We start from the raw sequence: 12,641 nt of genomic DNA on the forward strand, positions 1-12,641 counted from the left end.
ATTTGTTTTCGCAATCCAAGTTGAACATGCGACAGAGGCAATGGATGGAGCTATTGAAAGATTATGACTTCGACCCTCAGTACCACCCAGATAAAGCGAATGTGGTGGCGGACATGCTCAGCCGTCAGCCATGAGGCCTGGTGGCACATATGATGGTTCGACAGTGGCAGATGCTCGAGGATGTTTCGGAGTTCGACTTTGAGTTTGGTCTGCATTCTTCTATTGTTCAACTTTCGAGCTTGTCGATTCAACCCTCTTTGGCTGCTAGGGTGATCGAAGCTCAACAAACGGACGAGTCACTTCAGGAGTACCGAGCAGAGGCAGCATCCGTGGAGCAGTCAGATTGGCAAATTGGTTCCAATGGTGGATTATGCTTCAGAGGCCGATTAGGTGTCCCGAACATGCCAGAGTTACATCGTGATCTGATGACCGAGGTACATCGATCAGGACTTACTATTCACTTAGGCTCCATGAAGATGTATAGATATATGAAGAGGCAGTATTTTTGGTGGGGGATGAAATGCCAGATTGCTAGCTTCGTGGCCGAGTGTGACACTTGCCAGCGTGTCAAGGCCGATTACCACAGACCCCCTGGTCTCTTGCAGCAGTTGAGAGTTCCAATGTGGAAGTGGGAGCATGTGTCGACGGATTTCATCGCGGGTTTTCCGAGGACTCAGCACAGTCACGATACCATCTGGGTTGTCATCGATCGTCTGACGAAGTCGGCTCATTTCATTCCGATGCGTGCTTCCTGGACTATGGACCGGTTGGCGAGGATCTTCATTGAGGAGACAGTGAGACTGCACAGCATTCTGGTTTCGATCGTATCTGACCGAGACTCCAGGTTTACATCTTAGTTTTGGAAGAGTTTCCAGCAGGCGATGGGGTCTACTTTGCATCTTAGCACCGCTTATCATCCACATATAGATGGGCAGACCGAAAGAGTCAACCAGATCCTTAAGGATATGCTCAGATCCTGTGTGATTGACTTTGCGGGCAGTTGGGATAAGCATTTGCGCCTCACCGAGTTCGCATACAATAGTTATCAAGCGACTATCGGCATGGCTCCTTTTGAGACACTATATGGTAGACCATGCAGATCTTCTAGCTGTTGGACCGACGTTGGAGAGTCTCGTCTCCTAGGTCCCAAACTTGTGCAGCAGACATTGGAGATTATTGATGTTATCAGGCAGAGGATGCGCACAGCTCAGAGCCGGCAAAAGAGTTTTGTTGATCGTCGGCGTCGACCCCTCGAGTTTGCAATTGGAGACATGGTATATCTCAAGATCTCACCTATAAAGGGCGTGGTTCGAGTGTGAAGGGCAAGCTTGCCCCGAGATTTATTGGACCGTTCAAGATTACCGAGTGCGTGGGCGCTGTGGCCTACAGGCTTGCCTTACCTTCTGAGTTATCCGCGATCCACGACGTGTTCCATGCTTCTATGTTGCGGAAGTGTGGGTAGGACATCATACTTGTGAATGATTGGCAGCTCCTCAAGGTCCGTGAGGATGCTTCTTATATTGAGTAGCCAATTCGTATTCTTGATCGGAAGGAGCAGGTTCTCAGGACCAAAGTCATTCCCTTGGTAAAGGTGTGTAGTGGGATCATCATTCAGATGTCAAGGCGTCTTGGGAACGCAAGGCCGAGATTAGAGAGCGTTATCCCCATTTGTTTGATAATTGATTGATATATGATTGGATGAATTGCCTTCTCTTTGATGATTGTTATATGATGGTGGTGTTTTGCCTTTCATTTTGTCCTAAAATTGGTAAATTTTGAGGACGAAATTTCTTTCTTGGTGGATAGGGTTGTAAGACCCGACCTGAGTACATGTGTGTGTGTGCGTTTTGTTTCTCTTGGTCCCGCAGTCCTACCGGTCAAATTTCGGCGACCCGCGACCCTCGGAGAGTGTTTACGGTCATCCTCAAGTCCGATCACGTTGACCAGACTTAAGGATGACCAGACCCGAGAGGGTTGTAAGACCCGACCCAAGTGCATGTGTGTGTATGCGTTTTGTTTCTCTTGGTCCCGCAGTCTTACCGGTCAAATCTCGGCGACCTGTGACCCTTGGATAGTGTTTGCGGTCATCCTCAAGTCCGGTCCCGTTGACCCGACCTGGATCGACCCGAAACTACCGGACTTGAGGATGACCAGACCCGAGAGGGTTGTAAGACCGGACCCGAGTGCATGTGTGTATGTGCGTTTTGTTTCTCTTGGTCCCGCAGTCTTACCGGTCAAATTCCGGCTACCCGTGACCCTCGGATAATGTTTGCGGTCATCCTCAAGTCCGGTCCCGTTGACCCGACCCGGATCGACCCGAAACCTATGTCATCTTGTTCGCATCGTCGTTGCAGTTCCAATGTCACGTCTTGTGCATCTATCCGATGTGTAGATCATAAGTTGTACGCGTCTCATTTCTAGCCCTTTGATCATGATCATGTAGCCCACCTAGAGAGATATGCACGTCTTGTGCGTTTTGTTTCTCTTGGTCCCGCAGTCTTACCGGTCAAATTCCGGCTACCCGTGACCCTCGGATAATGTTTGCGGTCATCCTCAAGTCCAGTCCCGTTGACCAGACCCGGATCGACCCGAAACCTATGTCATCTTGTTTGCATCGTCGTTGCAGTTCCGATGTCACGTCCTGTGCGTCTATCCGATGTGTAGATCATAAGTTGTACGCGTCTCATTTCTAGCCCTTTGATCATGATCATGTAGCCCACCTAGAGAGATATGCACGTTTTCCCAAGATGGCCTACCCATTTGCTCAATTTCCAACACACATTACCCACAACACCTAAGATTTCATCTCCACACTACCCACATCCTTAACACTACCCATCGTCTATAGCCACCATTTAGGTCTTCTTTTACTAGCTCATGATGAGCTTTCTATCAAAGCCACCCTTCCGATCAAGAATACAGATCGACCCGAAACCTATGCCATCTTATTCGCATCGTCGTTGCGGTTCCGATGCCGCGTCCTGTGTGTCTATCTGATGTATAGATCATAAGTTGTAGGTGTTTCATTTCTAGCCCTTTGATCATGATCATGTGGCCCACCTAGAGAGATGCACGTTTTCCCAAGATGGCCTACCCATTTGCTCAATTTCCAACACACACTACCCACACCACCTAAGATTTCATCTCCACACTACCCACATCCTTAACACTACCCAACCCTAGTCTATAGTTACCATTTAGGTCTTCTTTTGCTAACTCATGATGAGCTCTCTATCAAAGCCACACCACCTAAGATTTCATCTCCACACTACCCACATCCTTAACACTACCCATCCCTAGTCTATAGTCACCATTTAGGTCTTCTTTTGCTAACTCATGATGAGCTCTCTATCAAAGCCACCCTTCCCTAGAGAGAAACCATCATGGTTGGTCTTTTTTAGCCATTTGCAATGATAGATTTTCTACAACACCCCTCTCTCTCTCCTCTCCCTCTCATTTCTCCCTTCTCTCTTTTCATTCTCTCCCTACCAAGAGGTTGGGACGTCCCACCATTTTCTAGCCCATTTTCTCCCTCATTTTCCCTCCATCTCACCCTTGAAACACCATCTTGACCATTGATCTTTGACCCTTAAAGCTTGAGGAGTATAATGTTTGTAGAAGTTTGAAGATCTAAGAGGTGGGTGATGTATATGAAGCTTCTTCCTTCTTTTCTTCTTGCATTTCTTTTCTAGAACATTTGGTAGTATGTAGGACCCACCAATCAATGGTGAAGGTCCTACATTACTTCATGATGAGAGGCCAAAGGCCTATTTCATGCATGCACGTTTCCATGGTGGGCCATTCTCCATGGACCCACCATGATGGATTTCTTTGATTTCGGATCTTGTTTGGTCATCTAGACCATAACATGCATGTTAGGAATAGCATCAGCAACTTCTTTGGATTGTAAGATCACATGCATGCATGATTTATGAAGGACATGTGTGATTGTAATGATGGAGGATTCATAGTACCGGAATCCTCCCCTATGGTCGTTGATCTCTCTCTCTCTCTCTCTCTCTCTCTCTCTCTCTCTCTCTTTTCTCTATTTTTCTCCTAATGATTGGTGGCCCACTAATGTGCCACAAACGTCCCAGACCTTCAGATTTTTGGGACGTCTAGGCCCACTAGGTTGGACGTCCCTATGCATGTTGCATGCATGGGTTGGATGACCCCAAGTGCTTGATTTTCTTGGAGATCTTTGATTGGGAATGGGTCTGGAATTTTTGTAGTCCATTAGAAAAGAAATGCAAGAAGAAAAGAAGGAAGAAGCTCCATATACATCACCCACCTCTTGGATCTTCAAACTTCTACAAACACTATGCTCCTCAAGCTTCAAGGGTCAAAGATCAATGGTCAAGATGGTGTTTCAAGGGTGAGATGGAGGGGAAATGAGGGAGAAAAGGGGATGGAAAATGGTGGAAATGGTGGGACGTCCCAACCTCTTGCTAGGGAGAGAATGAAAAGAGAGAAGGGAGAAATGAGAGGGAGAGAAGAGAGAGAGAGAGAGAGGAGTGTTATAGAAAATCCATCATTGCAAATGGCTAGAAAAGAGCAACCATGATGGTTTCTCTCTAGGGAAGGGTGGCTTGGATAGAGAGCTCATCATGAGTTAGCAAAAGAAGACCTAAATGGTGGCTATAGACTAGGGATGGGTAGTGTTAAGGATGTGGGTAGTGTGGAGATGAAATCTTAGGTGGTGTGGGTAGTGTGTGTTGGAAATTGAGCAAATGGGTAGGCCATCTTGGGAAAACGTGCATATCTCTCTAGGTAGGCCACATGATCATGATCAAAGGGCTAGAAATGAAATACCTACAACTTATGATCTACACATCGGATAGACGCACGGGACGCGGCATCGGAACCGCAACGACGATGCGAACAAGATGGCATAGGTTTCGGGTCGATCCGGGTCGGGTCAACGTGACCGGACTTGAGGATGACCGCAAACACTATCCGAGGGTCGCGGGGTCGCCAGGATTTGACCGGTAGGACCGCGGAACCAAGAGAAACAAAATGCACACACACACATGCACTTGGATCGGGTCTTACAGCATGGCACCAATTTTGGGCGGCACCCTTAAGTTTCAAGACAGTAAAACATAACTTCACAGCTTCTTCCATTTCGTACCAGCAGAAATTTCACTTCATTAACTCTAACCAGTCAGTGAAAACCTCAAGATCCAGATTACTATCATAATCCAAAATCTCAATTTTGACATACTTGGTGGGATACACAATGTAAACATAATGCCCTCCTAATTTGGATAGTCCGGCTAGAGGTTGTTCGTTCCTCTTATTTCTATTTGCCCGTAGAGATCGGTCTCTTTCATTTTGTACCAACGGAAACACCATTTTGTACCAGCAGAAATATCACTTCATTGAAACCAGCCATTGAAAACCTCAAGATCCAAGTTACTATCATAATCCAGAATCTCGATTTTGACATGTTTAACGTGATACGCAATGTAAACATGACGCCCTCCTTTGGGATAATTTGGATAGTCCGGTTGGAGGTTGTTTGTTCCTCTTGTTTCTAGTTGCCCTTACTGATCAGTCTCTTTCATTTTGTACAAACGGAAATAACATTTCGTACCAGCAAAAATATCACTTCATTAACTCTAACTAGTCATTGAAAACCTCAAGATCCAAATTACTATCGTAATCCAAAATCTCAATTTTGACATGCTTGGTAGGATACACAATGTAAACATGACACCCTCCTTCGGGATAATTTGAATAGTCGTAATCCAAAATCTCGATTTTGACATGCTTGGTAGGATACACAATGTAAACATGACACCCTCCTTCGGGATAATTTGAATAGTCAGATTATAGGTTGTTCGTCCCCCTTGTTTCTAGTTGCTCGTAGCGATTGGTCTCTTTCATTTTCTACCAGCGGAAATACCACTATATTGACTCTAACCAGTAATTAAAAACCTCGAAAAATCCATATTACCATCATAATCCGAAATTCAATTTTGACATGCTTAGCGGGAAGAGTCCGATTAGATGTTGTTCGTTCCTCTTGTTTCTAGTTGCCCCTAGCGATATGTTTCTTTCATTTTCTACTATTAGAAATATCACTATATTAACTCTAACCAGTCATTAAAAACCTCAAAAATCCATATCACCATCAATCCAGAATCTCAATTTTGACATGCTTAGCAGGATCCGTAGAGTGAGCATGCTGCCCTCCGTCAGGATAATTTGGATAGTCTAATTGGGAATTGTCCGTTCCTCTGGTTTCTGGTTGCGGATAGCGATATTGTTGGATCATATAGCCCGACTCATAATTTCAGCCAAGGTGCCTTGGGACATCTATTCCTAGATTCCAAGTCTCCCTGAAGGCCATCCATAGATGTTTGACAATCTAGATAGATTACCTTTCTTGCTTCTTCAAGAATAGTACTTCATCCTTCCAGAGTATCAACTTTGGTCGTGAAAGAGCTTCCATATCGTCCAATTGTTTTGTGATCAAATGGACCACATACTGCAAGGTCGATATAATCCCATCTTGAAGTTCAATAGTCATCCCACAATTAGAAGTCCTCCACCTTCGGATGCTTATATGATGTCAAATCTATACAAAATATGCAAGAATAGCTTTTGGTTGTCTTTTTTTTCTTTTTTTAGAAAGGAAGAAAGGGATGATTGGGGCTAGTTTTTTTTATTTTTACTTTTTTGGAATGCCGAAAGTTTTGGTAGGGTTAAGTTTGATGGTTTCTTTTGTATGGGGAATGGGAAGAAGGTTTTGGAAAGGTTGGGTGTATGATAGATTATGGGTTGTTTACTGATTGAATGTGGGCAGGTTTTGGTATTTTTTGAGATAGAAATGGGGCTTAGGTGAGATGGAGGTTGTATATAGTATGTGGTGAAGGGCTGAAATAACAGGCTAGTCTAGGGAATTGAGGGTAGGTTTGGGTTGAATATTGGGATAGAATTTGTGGAAAGAGGATGGGGAAGAGGACAAAAATAAAAGAGCAAAAAATTCCTAAGAGCAAAACTTGCTCTGATATAATAAATAATGCAACGATTTCATGGACTAATAAAGTCACCAAATAAATCGTAATGACAATTGAAATGATCGAAAAAGAGATGTGAGTTTTTCAAACAACAACAAAAAAGAAATAGTTAAACACAAAATACAAGGTTTCACTTTTCATTATAGTAGATTTTGATAATTCGCGAGACAGGGTCAAGGAAGAAACTCATTGTAATGAAGTTCAGCATAGCAAATTTAAAGTTCAAATCACACAGGAGAAAAGATACAAAGACTATGCTCAATAGTCATCTAAGTCTTGTACTAGAGGTCATCACTGCTCCATCAACACACTACCGTAGAGAAACAAGAGAACTTGCACAGAAAAAATATCATTCAACTACCTAATTCCATAATGCCTATGCCTAATTTATAATGAGTGTTTATACGCTTTCCTCCTTGAGAAAATCTCTAACTAATATTAAGGAATATGAAAATAGAATTCCTTGCTAGCCAAGATCTCTAAAATAAGACAACCCATAAACATAAAGATCTCTTATTTCCTAACATAGAGACATTTTCCTAGCATACCAATATGAAAGAAAGGAAATTAAAAACAAGCTAAAAAAGAAAACAGGGCCTTTTCTTCTGCACAAACGTGGAGCGTGCAGGTTTGGGATTGACCCAATTGCGTAAAAACTGAACCAAGACCTTGCAAATTTCAAATCAAATTCCCAAAATGTCAAACATCTCCTTGAAACTCTAGGTTTTTACATTACCTCTAACTTAGCATCATACAATAACCAACAAAAAAAACAAATGGGATCCGCCCAAAAAAAACAAAGGGCACTTAATAAAAAAATATTAAATTAAAGCCTTCATCAGAATTGAGAATTACCTAAATGCAGCAAAATTGAGACAAGAAAGTTCCGGAATGAAGGGCCTAAAAACCTCACATTTGCAACACCAGAACCATAACATATAAAAACAACACAGAAAACTATCAATAAAGGACAATTGGAACAAATAAAACTCCAAAAATGTCAAATAAAGTAGTACAAACCCTACAATTCCAAAAAGCCCAAAAATCCTAGATCGAGTCCAATGATCAGAAGCTCTTAACAAGCATCTGAGTGAAATTCCTCAATATCAAACCATCAGAAGCCACCAATAGAGAAGGAAAGAAGGAAAAAAAAAAAAAAAAGAACCCACAGAATAAAAGGATAGCAGCAATTCCAGAACTATCAAGTAAGAAACTCTTCACTAAAAAAGAATAATAACAATACACAAATTCAGTAAAACAAATACCGTGATTTTCACAACTGAGATTTAAACGAGCAACCAAAGATCCACCATAAGATTGAACAGCCAATATGCGCCGAAAAAAAAAATCAGGAGAATCAAGAATCCTCAAAAGAAGATAATTATAACAAAAATGCAGTTAAAATCAGACAGTAAAATTATCCAGAATCGAAGTTCAAAAAGTCGTCAAATCCTCAAAAACTAAAAACAGAAATAGATCCGACACCCAAACCGAGCATCATCCAAAAGCCCACAAGATGAAACGGCTGAGATTCACCTAAATCTATTCAATGTAACCGATTCAAGAACTGATCAGATCAAAACCTCCGACGGAAAATTAAAATTAAAATTACTACAAAATGCAGTAAAACATGACGGTAATTTCAAGAATGAAGATTTCAGCATATCAAATCCAAATCAAAAGAAATGCAGCGGGAATATGGAGCAAGATCGACGGAGTTGCGGAATGTACGAGAGACATAAGAGCAGAAGAGGCTGAGGAATGGAGGAAAACTTACGGTGAAACGAAAGCCGTCCGGTCGAGAGATGAATCTTAGAGAAAAAAGAATCCAAGAGAAGAGAAAGGAGGTTTCTAGAAGCTGGCTATGATTTTCTAGCAGACACGGCTTCTGAAGAAATGCTGAGGACTGGTGAAGACGGAGAGGAAGGAGAGAGAGAGATGGTATGTCTTAAATGAGAAATAGAAACGGAGAAATATTTATGCCGCTAAAGCACGTTAAAAAGCCAAGGACTGCCTGGGAAAGGTTTTAACGGCGTCAGAGAGCCGTTTGCGATCATATCTGACCGTTAGAAATCGACGGATATAAGATCTCTAGATTCCAGCTATTCGGCGCTTTTTCCACTTGAAGGCTAATGCGTGCGTACGCCCATCTTCAAACGCCAAACGCAAGCGCCACACGTGCCGTACGTGGCAACGTGGGATTGGGTAATGGCAATTCATCAAAAGGGTCCCACCGTCAATATACCCTGATTCAAGCTGGTCCTCTTGAAGTGGGCCAAAGGAGTGCGAAAAAGCACGGTTAGAAGGATACTAAGGGTCCAGGTTTAATAATTGATTTTGGCACACATTGTAATAAAAGGGTGGATTGTGTGACATCGATGTGTCTCATACGATGAACGGTCCCGATCTTCCAAACGTGTTATATTGGCTCACGTTGGACGCTTATCATTTGCACTTGCAAGTTGAGTATTCTTCTTTCAGCTTTAGCTTTAAAAAAAAAAAAAAAAAAAACTGTAGCTTGTATGTTAGTCTTTTGCATCATCCGAGAACTGGTGGTGACTCATCTTTCTCACATGTGGCACTGATGCACTGTTATCTAAACTATACAAATTGTGGGTCCCATTTCTATATGCAGCATCTATCTAAAATCCCACCCATCAATAAATCCAAACCAACCAATTAATAGCTATCCAATGGACGATTAAAAGTTAAATACTTGGTGGTCCAAATCAGCAGGGGAAAATCAGATGATCATATTATCTTCTCAGTGAAATGTTTTGTTTAAGTTTCATCAACAGGGTGGTCCGGGTTGCATTAAAACTATGCCAGGTGTACTTTTAAATACTCATCACCTTGTAAAATGGTACTAAACTAACATAGGAGCCTAATTTTTTTTTAAAAAATGAGAGAGAGTCAAGAAGGAAATGGATTTGATATTTCGGACGGAAGGAAATTACAAAGAAGTGGTGTATTTTGAAATGGTTTAAAAGCCTACCCCTGGATCTTTCAGAATTTACGACATGCTCTGCAAGAAATTGAAAAGAGTTTGGGTTGGTAGTCTGCCGGACTACGAAATCGTTTGACAGCTCCGACACCTGTACGGGAGAACCAGTGGGACCCAGGAGTACTGGAGTGCACTGATTCGACCTTCAATAATTCTGCCAGAGGATTTGTGTCTACGTGGGTTGCTAGTTCTGATAAGTTGGGCCCCTCGTTCGGTAATCCTGAGATTCCTGACCATCGACTGGTCTGTTGAGTCCTACCCTAGATGGAGAATGCCCCAAAAGATAGGAAGATCCCAGGAATTGTCATTGGATTTGTTTTCTTAACCCTGTATTGAAGGTCATAAATTAAAAAGCTCTGATCATCCCATGAAGGGCACTTTTTTAGGCATGGTCCATCTATGATGGGACAAAATGAAGCAATGGACTGGATTGGGTAACAGCTACTTTCCTTGATGCAATTGGTCCTCCGACATCAGAGGAAATGTTCCTTAATTCCATTCCGAAAACGAGGAGACGGATTCATGGGCTGTGTGTCCAATGTCGACAAGGACACGAATTGCCTAATGGCCTGTTTGAGAGAGTGGATTTGGAGAATTTGAAATCTTCGTATTGTGCTTGGCACCTTATCATGAATCAACTTTAAAAAAAATAAAATAAAATAAAAAATAAAAAATAAAAATAAAAAAAGAGAGAAGAAGAAGAAGAAGAAGCTGTGCATGGTATATTTATGAGGATTTGAACTTAATTACTAAATCAATTTTAATATCTCTAATTAGTGAACATATGTAACATTTGACATAATGGTTGTAATAAGCCTGTTGAAATATATACTTTGCCTGAAAATGATGAAATTCTTAGTTTTGGATGGGCCACAACCACAAGATCATGTCCAAGTGACTAACTAACAAATTTTAACCGTTGATTTATATTGACAACATTTGTACGGTGTTAATCATCATGTTAGAGTAATTATAGTAATGCAATTGATAATCTAATTATTTTAGAATATCATTAGTGGGCCATGAGCCTAATAAATTAGTAATCAAGTGACACACATATTACACATGTAACTCTTGGAAAGATTTTAGATGTAATTTAATCTTTCACCTTGGATTTCAAACCTTCTCTTTGAGGGGATTTGAAACCCTAACTTACATTATGGTGCCAAACAACGATGGGATTTGAAATCCCCTCAAATCCATGGTGTCATTATGTAGAAGTATATATTTCAATGGACTAATTATAGCCATTATGTCAAACATTACATCCGTACATCAATTAGACATATTAAAGTTGATTTAGTAATGAAATTCACCATTGTAAATATATTATGCATAGCTACTTTTGGAAAAGAAGGGATTATAAATCCAAGTGCCAAACACAATAGGAGGATTTCAAATCCAACGGGTTCCAAATCAACACACTCAAACAGGCACTAGCCTACTAGGTACTAGTAAACCCTTGGGGGGCAAAATGAAGCATTTTCGAAGCTCAGGCGGACCACACCACAAGACCACTGGAAACAATGGGGGACTCATTTTAGGTTATGATCCAAAAAATGCATCAGATTCAAATCTTAGGGGGACCACATCACATGAAACAATGATGATTGAATACCCACCATTATAAAATTCTCTAGAGGCCATTAAAATGTCCATTTGCTATCCAACTTGTTGCCATCAGAATGAAGAGACCAAACAAGTATCACTATGATGTGTCTTATCTTATATCAGCTCATTTTTAAACATAAGCCAAAATGAAGCATTTTGAAAGCTCAAGTGGACCACACCACAAGACCACAGGAAACATTAGGGGCTCATTAAGGTCCTTGCTCTTGCTCCAGTGGTGGACTCCCAGGAGTTTCAACACCTTGTCAAGGGTTTGAGTACCCATAGGTGGTGAAATCCCACTACGGCATGTGTGGCGGGGTATGTGTGTGTGTGTGTGTGTTTAAATTTTAAAAAAAAAAAAAAAAAGGTTATGATCCAAAAAATGCAACAGATTCAAATCTTAATTGAACCACATCACATCAAATAGTGATGATCGAATACCCACAATTCAAAATATCCTTGGAGGCCATCGAAATGCTCATTTGCAATCCAACTTGTTACCATCAAAATTAAGAGACCAAACAAATATCACCCTGATGTGTCCCATCTTATATCAGCTCATTTTTAAACATGATCCAAAATGAAGCATTTCCGAAGCTCAAGCGAACCACACCACAAGACCAAGGGAATAGTGGGGGCTCATTTTAGGTTATGATCCAAAAAAGGTAGTAGATTCAAATCTCAGGTGGACCACATCGCATAAGACAATGATGATTGAATACCCACCATTAAAAAAATAATAATAAATAAATCTTTGGAGGCCATCAGAATGTTCATTTGCCATCCAACTTGTTAATAGGGCACAAACACCCAGATGAAGACCAAGCAAGAATTAGCTTGATCCAAAACTTTTGTGGCCCACATAAAGTTTTTAATAGTCAATCACCATTTTTTTTCCTGTGGTGTAGTCCACCTAGGATTTGCATCTACTTTAATTTTTAGATCATGCCCTTAAGCAAGTTGTCAAAATGGATAGACGGCATGGATATAAGGCACATAAA

The 12,641-nt window shown here is 41.4% G+C and overlaps 1 protein-coding gene across 2 annotated transcripts in view; it reads right to left on the reverse strand.

The window, feature by feature from the left end:
• The window catches only part of LOC131253116 (kinesin-like protein KIN-5D), a 38,507-nt gene extending 29,533 nt beyond the window's left edge, over positions 1 to 8,974 (reverse strand). The window contains exon 1 of one of the 2 annotated variants that reach the window (XM_058253947.1): positions 8,803 to 8,974. The gene's annotated coding sequence lies outside the window, so the exon portion shown is untranslated. Of the gene's footprint in view, positions 1 to 7,880; positions 7,900 to 8,802 lie in introns of those variants that run through there. The other variant, XM_058253948.1, reaches the window with a different exon arrangement.
• Positions 8,975 to 12,641: the final 3,667 nt, after the last annotated feature.

This window comes from Magnolia sinica, chromosome 8, assembly GCF_029962835.1.
Source record: "Magnolia sinica isolate HGM2019 chromosome 8, MsV1, whole genome shotgun sequence".
Taxonomy (NCBI): Eukaryota; Viridiplantae; Streptophyta; class Magnoliopsida; order Magnoliales; family Magnoliaceae; genus Magnolia; species Magnolia sinica.